At 46.6% G+C, this 13,216-nt stretch overlaps 1 protein-coding gene across 6 annotated transcripts in view; it reads left to right on the plus strand.

Moving 5' to 3' along the window:
- Positions 1-13,216, plus strand: part of LOC142496968 (NXPE family member 1-like) — a 39,992-nt gene that overhangs the window by 12,943 nt on the left and 13,833 nt on the right. For 3 of the 6 annotated variants that reach the window (XM_075604109.1, XM_075604108.1, XM_075604113.1), the window contains exon 1: positions 4,746-4,992. The exons of 1 other annotated variant lie outside the window; for it this stretch is intronic. The gene's annotated coding sequence lies outside the window, so the exon portion shown is untranslated. Of the gene's footprint in view, positions 1-4,745; positions 4,993-13,216 lie in introns of those variants that run through there. 2 more of the 6 variants (XM_075604110.1, XM_075604111.1) reach the window with 1 other exon arrangement.

Genomic DNA, 13,216 nt, shown 5'->3' on the forward strand with positions numbered 1-13,216 from the left:
GCAGCCCGTGGAGGGAGGGGGGGGGAGTAGCGGGTCCCTTCGCTCAAGCCACGCCCCCCCTCCCTGTCAAACCTCCCACTCCCGCCCACCTCCCGCTCCAGCTCCCGCTCCCTACAGACCGCATATCGCGGTCTGTGTATCTCAGCGCACCGCCTGTCTGCAGTGCGGGTGCGCTGACTCTGGGAGCGGGGCCTTAGCCTAACTCTAGTTCTCCTTTCTCTGTCTCTGATGCTATGACTGCTTTAACACCTGCTAGTAAACCTCTAGAGGTACCCTTGATGTATTCTTGCAATCACAAAGCCAATGTTACTGTCCTGGAGCCAAAAGAGGAACCTTCTATGCCTCCAGTTTCTAAGTCAAACTCTCCTTTCTCTGACTCTCATGCAGTGTTTGCTTTAACCCATGCTACGCCTCAATCCATAAATTTAAAGACAGATCTTGCACATTATACCCCCTTTGAGCCTGTTGTTGCTGAGCCTGTTGAGCCCTTTGCTCTCATTCCCCTGTCCCAGCTAAAATTCACGCTACTGAGGTCCCTGAGACTTCTTCTGAAAGGTAGAAGGCAATGGAGAGGAGTGGGAAGGAGTAGAAGGGGCAACAGGAGAAGGGAGAGAGGGACAAGAAGGGGAAGGAATCTCCGGAGTCGTCAGATTGCCTGCGTAAAATATTTGGTGTATTTCAGTGTTAAAAATGCCTTCAGGAAGGGAACCTTTCATTTAAACAGTGTTCCTATGGGAAAATGTGATTCGCTTTATGACGCTTCCCTATCCGACCCCATTTTGAGTAACGCATTGTGTCGGATAATCGAGGACTGCCTGTACTGTACGTTTTTAATTAAAAAAATTACCAAGATATTTGATCTTTTTTCTGTGTGTCACTAATACTAATGACAATGTACAGTACATTTCTCTAAAATAATTATGTACACAGTGGGAACAATTAAAAAATACAATAATAAGTGCATAGGGTAACAGGGTCCCATTATTTGCAAGATAGACAATGGGGGGTAGGGGGGGGGGGAATGCCTTAGCGCACTATTAACAAACAGAATATAAATAAAATGTGATACAGGATATATAAAAACAAAGCAATAGGCTCACACAAGTAAAAAACACCATACACCAATTCATATCTTGTCAGACTCCTACACCTTTTTAAAAAAAAAATACTATTCTGTTTGGCTGGGCCACCGTTACCTAAAGTGGGCATGTACAGATCCAGCAACGAGTATCTGAACACCTGCCTTTGAAAATCTGGGGCAATCTCCCAGTAATGCTGCAACATTTCTGTGACATTTCTGCAGACAAACTAATGGCTCATCGGATTAACCCAGCGAGGGTCCCTGGCAGTCTCATTCAGTTTGAGCCATTAGTCTGTCTGCAGAAATGTCACAGAAATGTCACAGCATTACTGGGAGATTGCCACAGATTTTCCCAGGCAAGTGTTCGGATACTCGTGGCTGCATCAGTACTGTACTAAGTGGCAGGGAACACTGTCCATCATTAGGCAGTTTTGCTTGGAATCAGCATTGAATGTTATTAACAGAATAGGCTTTTCAAAGGGCTCAGGCACAGATATGGCAAATGTTACAGCCAGGGCTGCCAACAGAAATCATGGGGCCCAGGACAAATGAAAGGAGCAGCCCTCCCAACCCATATCTTACCTACCACGGAAAAAAAAAATTAGTGCGCAACTTTTACTTAACTGTTTTCCTGTTATTGTTAATACGGAAAAAAAACATTACAATCCAATCTGTTTATTTTTATATATTCAACAAAAGACAATGATACCCAATGCTACAACCAATGTGACAAAAGGCCTGGGGGGATTCAGTATGGGCCTAGGGGCTACATATACACGTATGTATGTGTAGCCCTCTTTCCCCTTAATGTAAAGAGTCTACTGGTGCTGGCATTACCTGTTGGCTCACGGAGATCCCAAGCCTCCGCCAAAAGGAGCCCGGGGTGATATAGCAACAACAATCTCGGTGCAGCGCCTCCACCTAGGAGGGATCCAAACGTAGTGGGAGGAGCCCCACACAGGAACCAAATGTACTAATACACATACACACTGTATAAAATAACAATAACTTTACTGACGACCATATCATAACGGTAATAAGGCTGCGTCCATAGAGGGGAAGACTGCACGTATGCATCCGCACGCTGAGCGATCAGACTGCCTAAAGGCAGTGATCGCGTCTATACAGCGTGCGGGCGTGCGGATGCGGGAGGGGGCACGCGATGCACGTGAAATCAGTCAAAACTGATTACCCGCGAGATAGGGCGGTCACGTGAGCGGTTCACCCAATGAGGGCGAACCAGCTCCGTGAAGTCACTGGCCCGCCCATAGACACGCCCCCGACGGTGCGCGTACTAAGGCCAGGGAAAGCACCCGATTTCCCTCAGACTCCGCACGGCTGCAGTGTCTATGGATGCAGCCTAATGCTTACTCAGCTAATGGGGCAGTGTCCCTACATAAGGGCCTGTCCCTGTAGCAGCCACAAGCTTGCTGGGGAGTCTGGGCCTTCTGGGGCCTATCACGGGGGTCTCTGGCCTATGGCAGGGGCCACAGACAACCTGCACATACACCCTCACCTCTCTGTGTCCCAGCTCCGACTGACTAGCGTGGTGTGAGTGCGCAGTATCTATATCCTGTGAGCAGGGATTCAGCCAACCTTATTGGCCACTTGTGCCCATGTGATCGCCCCCGAGGCTCATGGGATATGAAGTCCCAGCTCGGAGCCTCTCCCTATCTCCTGCGCATGCGCAACTTGTAAAGGCCGCCGCGACTCCTTCTGCGCATGCGCGAACCTCCGCCCTGCAATGGAAATATTACTGTATGCTCATTTGCATGTCTTAGACAGGTCTGCAACAATACTTATAAAAAAAACAATACATATAAAACCCACCAAATGCATCTAAGACCCAAGTACCCAATCCATTATAGAAAAAAAAAAAAAAAACCCTCCCCAATACATATAAAAAAATACCCCATTCCATATAAAAATACCTCCAAGCCCCCCAAAACATATAAAAATACCCCCAAAACATATAAAAATACCCCGAAGCATCCCAAAACATATAAAAATACCCCCAAAACATATAAAAATACCCCCATGCCCCCCAAAACATATAAAAATACCCCAAAGCCCCACAAAACATATAAAAATACCCCAAAGCCCCCAATACATATACAAATATCCCAAAGCCCCCAATACATATACAAATATCCCAAAGCCCCCCAATACATATAAAAATACCCCAAAGCCCCCTAATACATATAAAAATTCCCCCAAGCCCCCCAATACATATACAAATTCCCCCAAAACCCCCAATTCATACACAGACTTACCTTCGGTCAGGCCGGACCCGGTGGCTGGGGGGGCCCGGCTGGCCGGCGCTACAAATTTCCCCCGACCTCTGGCCAGGCCCTGTTGCTGGTCACGGTCGGGTCCCGGCTCTCAGCTGCCTGCAAGACCTTTCCTCTCTCTGTCCCACGCCCGGGGCTCTCTGACGCCAGCGCGCGGGATGCTGGGCCACGCATATTTCCGGCACGCTGACGTTGGCGTGGGACAGAGAGAGGAAAGGTCCTGCATACACAAATAATACAGCTTCTTTTCAGCAAGCATACTGTATATAGATAGACAGATCAGTCCTGAGCAGGGTTTCCCTTTCCCAACAAGGGCTGAGTCTTAATATAACACACACACACACACACACACACACACACACACACACTGATTTCAGTTACTATAAATATAGAAGTGCAAATAGCTAAAACAAGCGTTCTAAGTCAAACTGCTTTGCATTTTAGCACTGAAATTGTATTTTGATTTTTAATTAAAAACACCATCACAAATACAATTTCTGTGACAAAAGACAAAGAAGTTTAATTTAAATGCGCGTGCTCGTCACACACACTTTGTTTTTGTTTTTTAGTACATCGATTCTAAGACGCATCCCTATTTCAGACATGTGAAAATGGGAAAAAAAGGTGTGTCTTAGAATCAAGGAAATACGGAAATAAACGTGTTCTTATTAACTTTCATCGATCCTCTCTTTGCAGGGTCCCAGCTGGGGTCCCTTTCCTCTCTCTGTACCCAAACCTATTACACACAGGTAACACGGGGTGATGCTGCTGGCAAACACTGTGCTCCATCACCGTCACCTGCTGCCCACAGCACAGAACAATAGTAAGGCTACAGTGCGCTTATAGTGCCGGCGACGTCAGGCTCTGGTCGCTGGAAAAATCAAATTGAGATAACTTCCAGCGATCGCGTCCAAGCCGTCGCTCCTTCGCGTTGCGCTTACTATAAGCGCACGCATTTGCGGCAATGCATTTGTTTTGACGTGACGATGCGTCGCTGCCGCTGGCACTATAAGCGCAGTCTTAGAAGTATGACCAGGGCAGTAACATGTATCAGCTCTGTCTTGGAGCTGTATGTGGGGCAGCCATCTTTGGATAACATGTTTTTCTGTAACTCCTTTCCTAATGCCTTGCTTATGATAGACACTTCCATGTCCTGATTCACCTCTCTATACAGAGGGCCTAGCTACAAGGGACACTTCCCTGTACTGCAGAACAATAACAATGGCTTATATCTGAACCTAACTCCTCACTGCGTAGGCCCTAGCTTGATCTCTGCTCTCAGCCTCACCAACTGTTACTAACTAACTGGCTCCAACTGTCACTCACTGTCCCACAATCCTCATTTCTCTTGTCTCTGGGCAAGAAAAGGGGCGGGGCTAAGCTGCTGCCTGATGATTGGCAGAACACCATCACCGGGGTGCTTGACTAGAACGCTCCTTTAAACCTATATAGTAACCCCAATAGGGAGAGGGTTACACTATCATTTATTTATAACGCGCCAACATATTCCAGAGTGCAGTACAAAAAGGTTGGTGGTTGAAAACAATGAAATAACCATTAACATACATTTTCACAGTAAGGAGTGTCCGGTACCACGGAGCTTACAATCTATAAAGAAGGGTAAGTAGGAATATACTGTAGGGTACAGGGGAAGTTAAGAAGGTCGGTGTGTTTGGGATTGTAACATAGCAGCTTTGACATCAGTGAATGGCAGCAAACAGACACCCACAGCAGAGATACAGGGGGAGATATCAGCAAACAGACACCCACACAGAGATACAGGGGGAGATATCAGCAAACAGACACCCACAGCAGAGATACAGGGGAGATATCAGCAAACAGACACCCACAGCGGAGATACAGGGGGAGATATCAGCAAACAGACACCCACACAGAGATACAGGGGGAGATATCAGCAAACAGACACCCACAGCAGAGATACAGGGGAGATATCAGCAAACAGACACCCACAGCGGAGATACAGGGGGAGATATCAGCAAACAGACACCCACAGCAGAGATACAGGGGGAGATATCAGCAAACAGACACCCACAGCGGAGATACAGGGGAGATATCAGCAAACAGACACCACAGCATAGATACAGGGGGAGATATCAGCAAACAGACACCCACAGCATAGATACAGGGGAGATATCAGCAAACAGACACCCACAGCAGAGATACAGGGGAGATATCAGCAAACAGACACCCACAGCAGAGATACAGGGGGAGATATCAGCAAACAGACACCCACAGCGGAGATACAGGGGAGATATCAGCAAACAGACACCCACAGCAGAGATACAGGGGGAGATATCAGCAAACAGACACCCACAGCAGAGATACAGGGGGAGATATCAGCAAACAGACACCCACAGCAGAGATACAGGGGGAGATATCAGCAAACAGACACCCACAGCAGAGATACAGGGGGAGATATCAGCAAACAGACACCCACAGCAGAGATACAGGGGGAGATATCAGCAAACAGACACCCACAGCATAGATACAGGGGGAGATATCAGCAAACAGACACCACAGCAGAGATACAGGGGGAGATATCACCACACAGACACCCACAGCGGAGATACAGGGGAGATATCAGCAAACAGACACCACAGCAGAGATACAGGGGGAGATATCAGCAAACAGACACCCACAGCAGAGATACAGGGGAGATATCAGCAAACAGACACCCACAGCAGAGATACAGGGGGAGATATCAGCAAACAGACACCCACAGCATAGATACAGGGGAGATATCAGCAAACAGACACCCACAGCGGAGATACAGGGGGAGATATCAGCAAACAGACACCCACAGCAGAGATACAGGGGGAGATATCAGCAAACAGACACCACAGCAGAGATACAGGGGAGATATCAGCAAACAGACACCCACAGCGGAGATACAGGGAGAGATATCAGCAAACAGACACCCACAGCAGAGATACAGGGGGAGATATCAGCAAACAGACACCACAGCAGAGATACAGGGGGAGATATCAGCAAACAGACACCCACAGCATAGATACAGGGGAGATATCAGCAAACAGACACCCACAGCGGAGATACAGGGAGAGATATCAGCAAACAGACACCCACAGCAGAGATACAGGGGGAGATATCAGCAAACAGACACCACAGCAGAGATACAGGGGGAGATATCAGCAAACAGACACCCACAGCAGAGATACAGGGGAGATATCAGCAAACAGACACCCACAGCAGAGATACAGGGGAGATATCAGCAAACAGACACCCACAGCATAGATACAGGGGGAGATATCAGCAAACAGACACCCACAGCGGAGATACAGGGGAGATATCAGCAAACAGACACCCACAGCGGAGATACAGGGGGAGATATCAGCAAACAGACACCCACAGCGGAGATACAGGGGGAGATATCACCACACAGACACCCACAGCATAGATACAGGGGGAGATATCAGCAAACAGACACCCAAAGCAGAGATACAGGGGGAGATATCAGCAAACAGACACTCACAGCAGAGATACAGGGGGAGATATCAGCAAACAGACACCCACAGCGGAGATACAGGGGGAGATATCAGCAAACAGACACCCACAGCAGAGATACAGGGGGAGATATCAGCAAACAGACACCCACAGCGGAGATACAGGGGGAGATATCAGCAAACAGACACCCACAGCGGAGATACAGGGGGAGATATCAGCAAACAGACACCCACAGTGGAGATACAGGGTGTGATATCAGCAAACAGACACCCACAGCATAGATACAGGGGGAGATATCAGCTAACAGACACCCAAAGCAGAGATACAGGGGGAGATATCAGCAAACAGACACTCACAGCAGAGATACAGGGGAGATATCAGCAAACAGACACCCACAGCAGAGATACAGGGGGAGATATCAGCAAACAGACACCCACAGCAGAGATACAGGGGGAGATATCAGCAAACAGACACCCACAGCATAGATACAGGGGGAGATATCAGCAAACAGACACCCACAGCGGAGATACAGGGGGAGATATCAGCAAACAGACACCCACAGCAGAGATACAGGGGGAGATATCAGCAAACAGACACCCACAGCAGAGATACAGGGGGAGATATCAGCAAACAGACACCCACAGCAGAGATACAGGGGGAGATATCAGCAAACAGACACCCACAGCAGAGATACAGGGGAGATATCAGCAAACAGACACCCACAGCATAGATACAGGGGGAGATATCAGCAAACAGACACCCACAGCAGAGATACAGGGGGAGATATCAGCAAACAGACACCCACAGCATAGATACAGGGAGAGATATCAGCAAACAGACACCCACAGCAGAGATACAGGGGAGATATCAGCAAACAGACACCCACAGCAGAGATACAGGGAGAGATATCAGCAAACAGACACCCACAGCATAGATACAGGGGAGATATCAGCAAACAGACACCCACAGCATAGATACAGGGAGAGATATCAGCAAACAGACACCCACAGCAGAGATACAGGGGGAGATATCAGCAAACAGACACCCACAGCAGAGATACAGGGGAGATATCAGCAAACAGACACCCACAGCAGAGATACAGGGGGAGATATCAGCAAACAGACACCCACAGCATAGATACAGGGGAGATATCAGCAAACAGACACCCACACAGAGATACAGGGGGAGGTATCAGCAAACAGATACCCACAGCAGAGATACAGGGGGAGGTATCAGCAAACAGATACCCACAGCAGAGATACAGGGGGTGATATCAGCAAACAGATACCCACAGCAGAGATACAGGGGAGATATCAGCAAACAGACACCCACAGCAGAGATACAGGGGAGATATCAGCAAACAGACACCCACAGCAGAGATACAGGGGAGATATCAGCAAACAGATACCCACAGCAGAGATACAGGGGGTGATATCAGCAAACAGACACCCACAGCAGAGATACAGGGGGTGATATCAGCAAACAGACACCCACAGCAGAGATACAGGGGAGATATCAGCAAACAGACACCCACAGCATAGATACAGGGGAGATATCAGCAAACAGACACCCACAGCAGAGATACAGGGGGAGGTGCTGACAATCACTGTGTGTCTTTTCCACGCTGTCTAAGGCTGAGTCCATAGAGACTGCAGCCGTGCGGAGGCGCGCTGAGGCTGAGGGAAAACGGGTGCTTTCCCTGGCCTTACAGCGCGCGCCGTCCGTGGGCGTGTCCGGGGGCGGGCCAGTGACGTCACGGAACTAGTTCGCCCTCATTGGGCGAACCACTCACGTGGCCGGTCCTGCCCTCCCGTGAGCGCCGAAACTAAAAATTTGTTAAGACACACGCTTCCGCAAGCGTGCGCGAGCCCCTGCTAAAGCCACTCTCATTGCGGCTGCAGGGGCTCACTGGTAAGCTTGCGCGCGCCTCAGCACGGGTCAGCGCCTAAGCACCTAAGCGCTGACCATGCCCGAGGCCTTAGGCCTCGTCCAGAGTGGAAACAGGTGCGCTGGCGCTCCAGCGCTGCGCCCTGCTCGGCCGGGCGATTCCTGGCCGGCTAGGTGTGTGCGCGTCTGGGGGCGCGGCCACGACGTTACGGAGCTGGTTTGTCCTCATTTGTCGAACCGCTCACGTTCTGCGCTTGCGAGCAGCAAAATCAATTTTCATTGCTCGCAAGCGGCTGAGCGCTGAACAGGCGCGCCCGCCCGCTCACACAAGCCACGTGCATTGTCACAACATGTCCAGCGTGAGCGCGCGCGCCCGCTCGGCACCACCCTTGACGAGGTCTTTATTGGACAGGCGCAGAGATGGGGAAGCATAGTGGGAGACCCTCATTGCGGCGGCGTCTTTGCTGCAATTCAGGTGTTCTCTTCTCCATGCTCCACGTTTTCCATCGTTACAATATAGAATTAATTAAAGCAGAACTGAAAAGTGCAGAGAATTTGTTGGGATCTTATCGAGCAGGGGTCTCCAAACTACAGCCCGCAGCAACTTGAAATGTCTATATTTTTGCTCATTATATATCATTTCCCAGTGTAAGCACGGCATCCTTCCTTTGTAATTGTCACGCTTCTCTTTTGTTCGGAATCATGTCATGCGGGTTACCCCAAAAATAAATAATAAATTTAAAAAAATAACATATATATATATATATATATGTGAGAAAAAGAGGAGAGAGCGCATGCCCCATAGTTTACAAATTTACATTTATTGTAGGGAATGAAGGGAGGGGGGAGAAATTCACTCACAAGGGTAAATAAAAATGATGCAATTTGTGCGCATGCGTGGTGCACGACGAGGCCGGATCAAGCATGGAATGCGATTGTTGCCAACCATCTCAGGAGACATTCTTTGGGACACTTGAAGGATTTTTGTGATTATTCTAAAGGTGCCTCCAGGTTAATGAACTGACCACTGCCCCTCCACACCATTGAGGGTGATTTCAACTGTGGATTCCAGATGCAGATTTACCTGATTGGCGGTGATATCATTCACAAATTGCATCATTTTTATTTACCCTTGTGAGTGAATTTCTTCCCCCTCCTTTCCCTACAATAAATGTACGTTTTTACACTATGGGGCGTGCACTCTCTCTTCTCTTTCTCCTCTAGGTTCTAATCGGATGTGGTTGATCCCCCTTGAGAGCAGCCGGAGACCCCTATACCAGCATCAATTATCTATCATCTGTTGGACTATCTGGAAGGACTGGTTCTATTTCTTCCTCCAATAATATTGTTTGCACCTTCATTAGCATCAGTATTTTTGTATAGTATTATTTAGCACTATATATTCACCATTTACATTTTTACACTTGCATTTTGCAATTAATCACATTTGCTTCAACCGTTTATATTTGATTAATACAGTATTGGTTATTAATTAATATCACTGTGGTGCTACTTTATATTATATATATATATATATATATATATATATATATATATATATATATATATTATATATATATATATATATATATATAATCTCCCTCGTACTGAACATTTTGGCGACCACTGCTATAGAGGCTCAGAAAAACAGATTATTGCAGGGAATGTTTGATGTTACTGCGACATTATGAATGAAATCATTAATTATGTGAGCAAAAATGTATTTGATTCCGTCCTGTTCAAGTGAAACAGGTACTGTACAATGAAAACATTTATACATTTGACTCATCATATTTAATAACTATAATCATGGTTCCAAATTATTGAATTATTATTTTCTATTAGATGACACTCATTGCTTTGCCCTGAGCAGAATTTCAAGGTTTGGGACAAGTTCCATCCCTTTTCTGGCACAGCCAAAACATGTCAGGTTAATGTCAACAATTCTCTAAAACAGGGCTGGCTAACTCCAATCCTCACCAACAGGTCAGGTTTTCTGGATAAACTTTGACTGAGCCTCTGATTGAGCCACCTGTGCTGAAGCAGAAAAAAAGAGAGGGGTGCCCCTCTCTCTTTTTCTCAGAGGTTTTTCTACGGTGTAGGATTGGTTATCCTGTTTTGTGGGGCTGCAGTCCTTGCAATTCATGTTCATTGGACTATCTTTATACAGTGACCTTATTGAGTAGAGTAGACATTACACCAGGTGCTGATTTGAGACCCTTATTGTTGGTATACGGAACCGTGTTCACCATCAGTTAGCTTAGTCATATACAATCCTACAGTATATATGTGAGCACATTCCGCAGGGGTTCAGGTCATAAAATGTATTGTTGTTTATAAGAAGTTTTACATTGTTGTTTGTGCTACCATCACATATGCACTTTTAAACCTAGTTAGGTTGGGATCTTTTTCTCACTTATTACAGAACTATTCACATTTAGTTCCATCTCCCATCAATACCCACCTTCCTCATTAAAATGAATTAAAATCATTTTTATATCCATTATAAGACCATTTTGATATTCTTATCAGTGGTGTTGATTCCCTAGTGCGCCATTTTTTTCACTTGCATTTTTGTGCTGAAGCAGAGCCTGATTAAGCCACCTGTGCTGAAGCAGGGATACAGTATCCTGAAAACCTGACCTGTTAGTGGCCCTTGAGGACTGGAGATGGCTACCCCTGCGCTAACTCCAGTCTGAAGATGTCACTGCAGTCACACGGGAGACTGAGCCAATACACAATGAGGCTGAGACAGGCAAGGGGTTTGGGAGATGAAGTAGTTCTAGTTATAGAGTCTCCCAGATACAGCTGCAATCCTTAACCCTTGTCAGTTGGGCCTGCAGTGCATTGCGAAGGGTTAAAACTACCATTTAAATATTTTTTTGTGGTTTTTTTTTGTGCTTGTAGTTGGTCACCTGCTCATGCGCTTAAAGCTGCAGACCAAGCAATATTCTACATGTGTTTTTTTTAAATAAATCAGTTCTGTCCTATGAGAAAATATGTAGCATTTTAAAAAAATTAAAAAAATGTAAAGACATTTTTAATGTATTCTAATGTAACAAGAATTTTTTGTTTCTATAGCAACCATTTACAAAATCTCTTCCTCTTCTGAGACAGGCTCTGGCACACCCATTTTGCTTTCTCTCTAGCAGTGCACAAAGTGTATCTAGTGCCTGCCTGGTCACATGCTCTTTGTGTAGCACTGCTTCCCCCCTCTCTGGGAGATCTTGCCTAAGTCTGTGTGATGCTTTGTACCTGTGAGGGTCCAGGAGAGATGAGCTTCCGCGATGGTAAGGGGAAACAGGACAGGCTTGTGGTGATCCTCATGTTCTTATCTTGGTGTCATCAGCGCCTCCAGTCGCAATAGGCTCCAGGGTTCCTGGAGACAGTCCCCACCACGACAGACTTCTTTCATACTCCTTCCTACCCAATAGACTGTTACTTAGGCAGGAGTATATAAAAAGGATTCTTTATTGAAGCAGCCACTGCAGTTGGTATTACACCGTTATCCATCATAGTTTAGGCGAGTTTTTCGTCCAGACCCGAAAATTGAGATGGACACAGGCGACAGAGCGCTAGGCCACGCCCCCCGGTGGTTCAGCCAATGAGGGCGAACCTGCCGGGTGACGTCATGGCCGAGCCCCCATCACTCCCCCCCCTGTCTTTCCCGCTGTAGCTCACTGCAGTCCGGGGAATTCGGCTGCACGCGTCGCCAGTCTGGCAGGCGAGTGCAGCGCAGGCACTGGTGCCGCAGCCTTACTGTTGGTGAATTAGCAAGTATACAAAGTCTCTGGTGCATTGGAAAAGTTTGGATGCTTGGAGAGTTGGTTTTATATCCTCTACTTAGCTGGGAGTGTGAGGCTTTGCAGCTATACCGACAATGATATTGCCATGTTTGTTGTAAAAGATGTATTAATTGACAATGATATCATGCCTCAGGAAGGATAGCAAATTGGATTTTTTATACTATATATACAGTGTATGTTATATATGTGCATGTGTACATATTTAGTATACAGTAAAGTGAATATGTTAGATGTCCCTTTTATGGATGCACACTGCATTGTATATCGTCCTCCCATTAAGCACGCTTTGCATACAGCACCTCCCTGGGGAGTACAGGTGAATACACTGAATTTACAGGTACAGCACAAGAACTGCATTACGAAGAGGGAGCAGCAGGTAAGGGAAAGGGGGAGAGCAGCGATTAAAGGTAGAAATAAAAAACGTACAGGTCATTTTCACGATTTTATAGAAGGAAAATGTATTCTAAAATGATTTGTACAATATGTAGGCTGGGAAAGAACTTTTTTTTTTAAATAAAACGAATCTTGGAATTGTTAACAAAAACATGGAGCTGTAAGTTTGTATATATTCAAAAAGTAGTGGTTATTGTATTTGGAAACTAGCATCACACTTTGAGAATAACTGGTGAAAGTGCACATATTAATGTGATTTATTTTCTATGTGTCTG

This window comes from Ascaphus truei, chromosome 6 (assembly GCF_040206685.1).
Source record: "Ascaphus truei isolate aAscTru1 chromosome 6, aAscTru1.hap1, whole genome shotgun sequence".
NCBI lineage: Eukaryota > Metazoa > Chordata > Amphibia > Anura > Ascaphidae > Ascaphus > Ascaphus truei.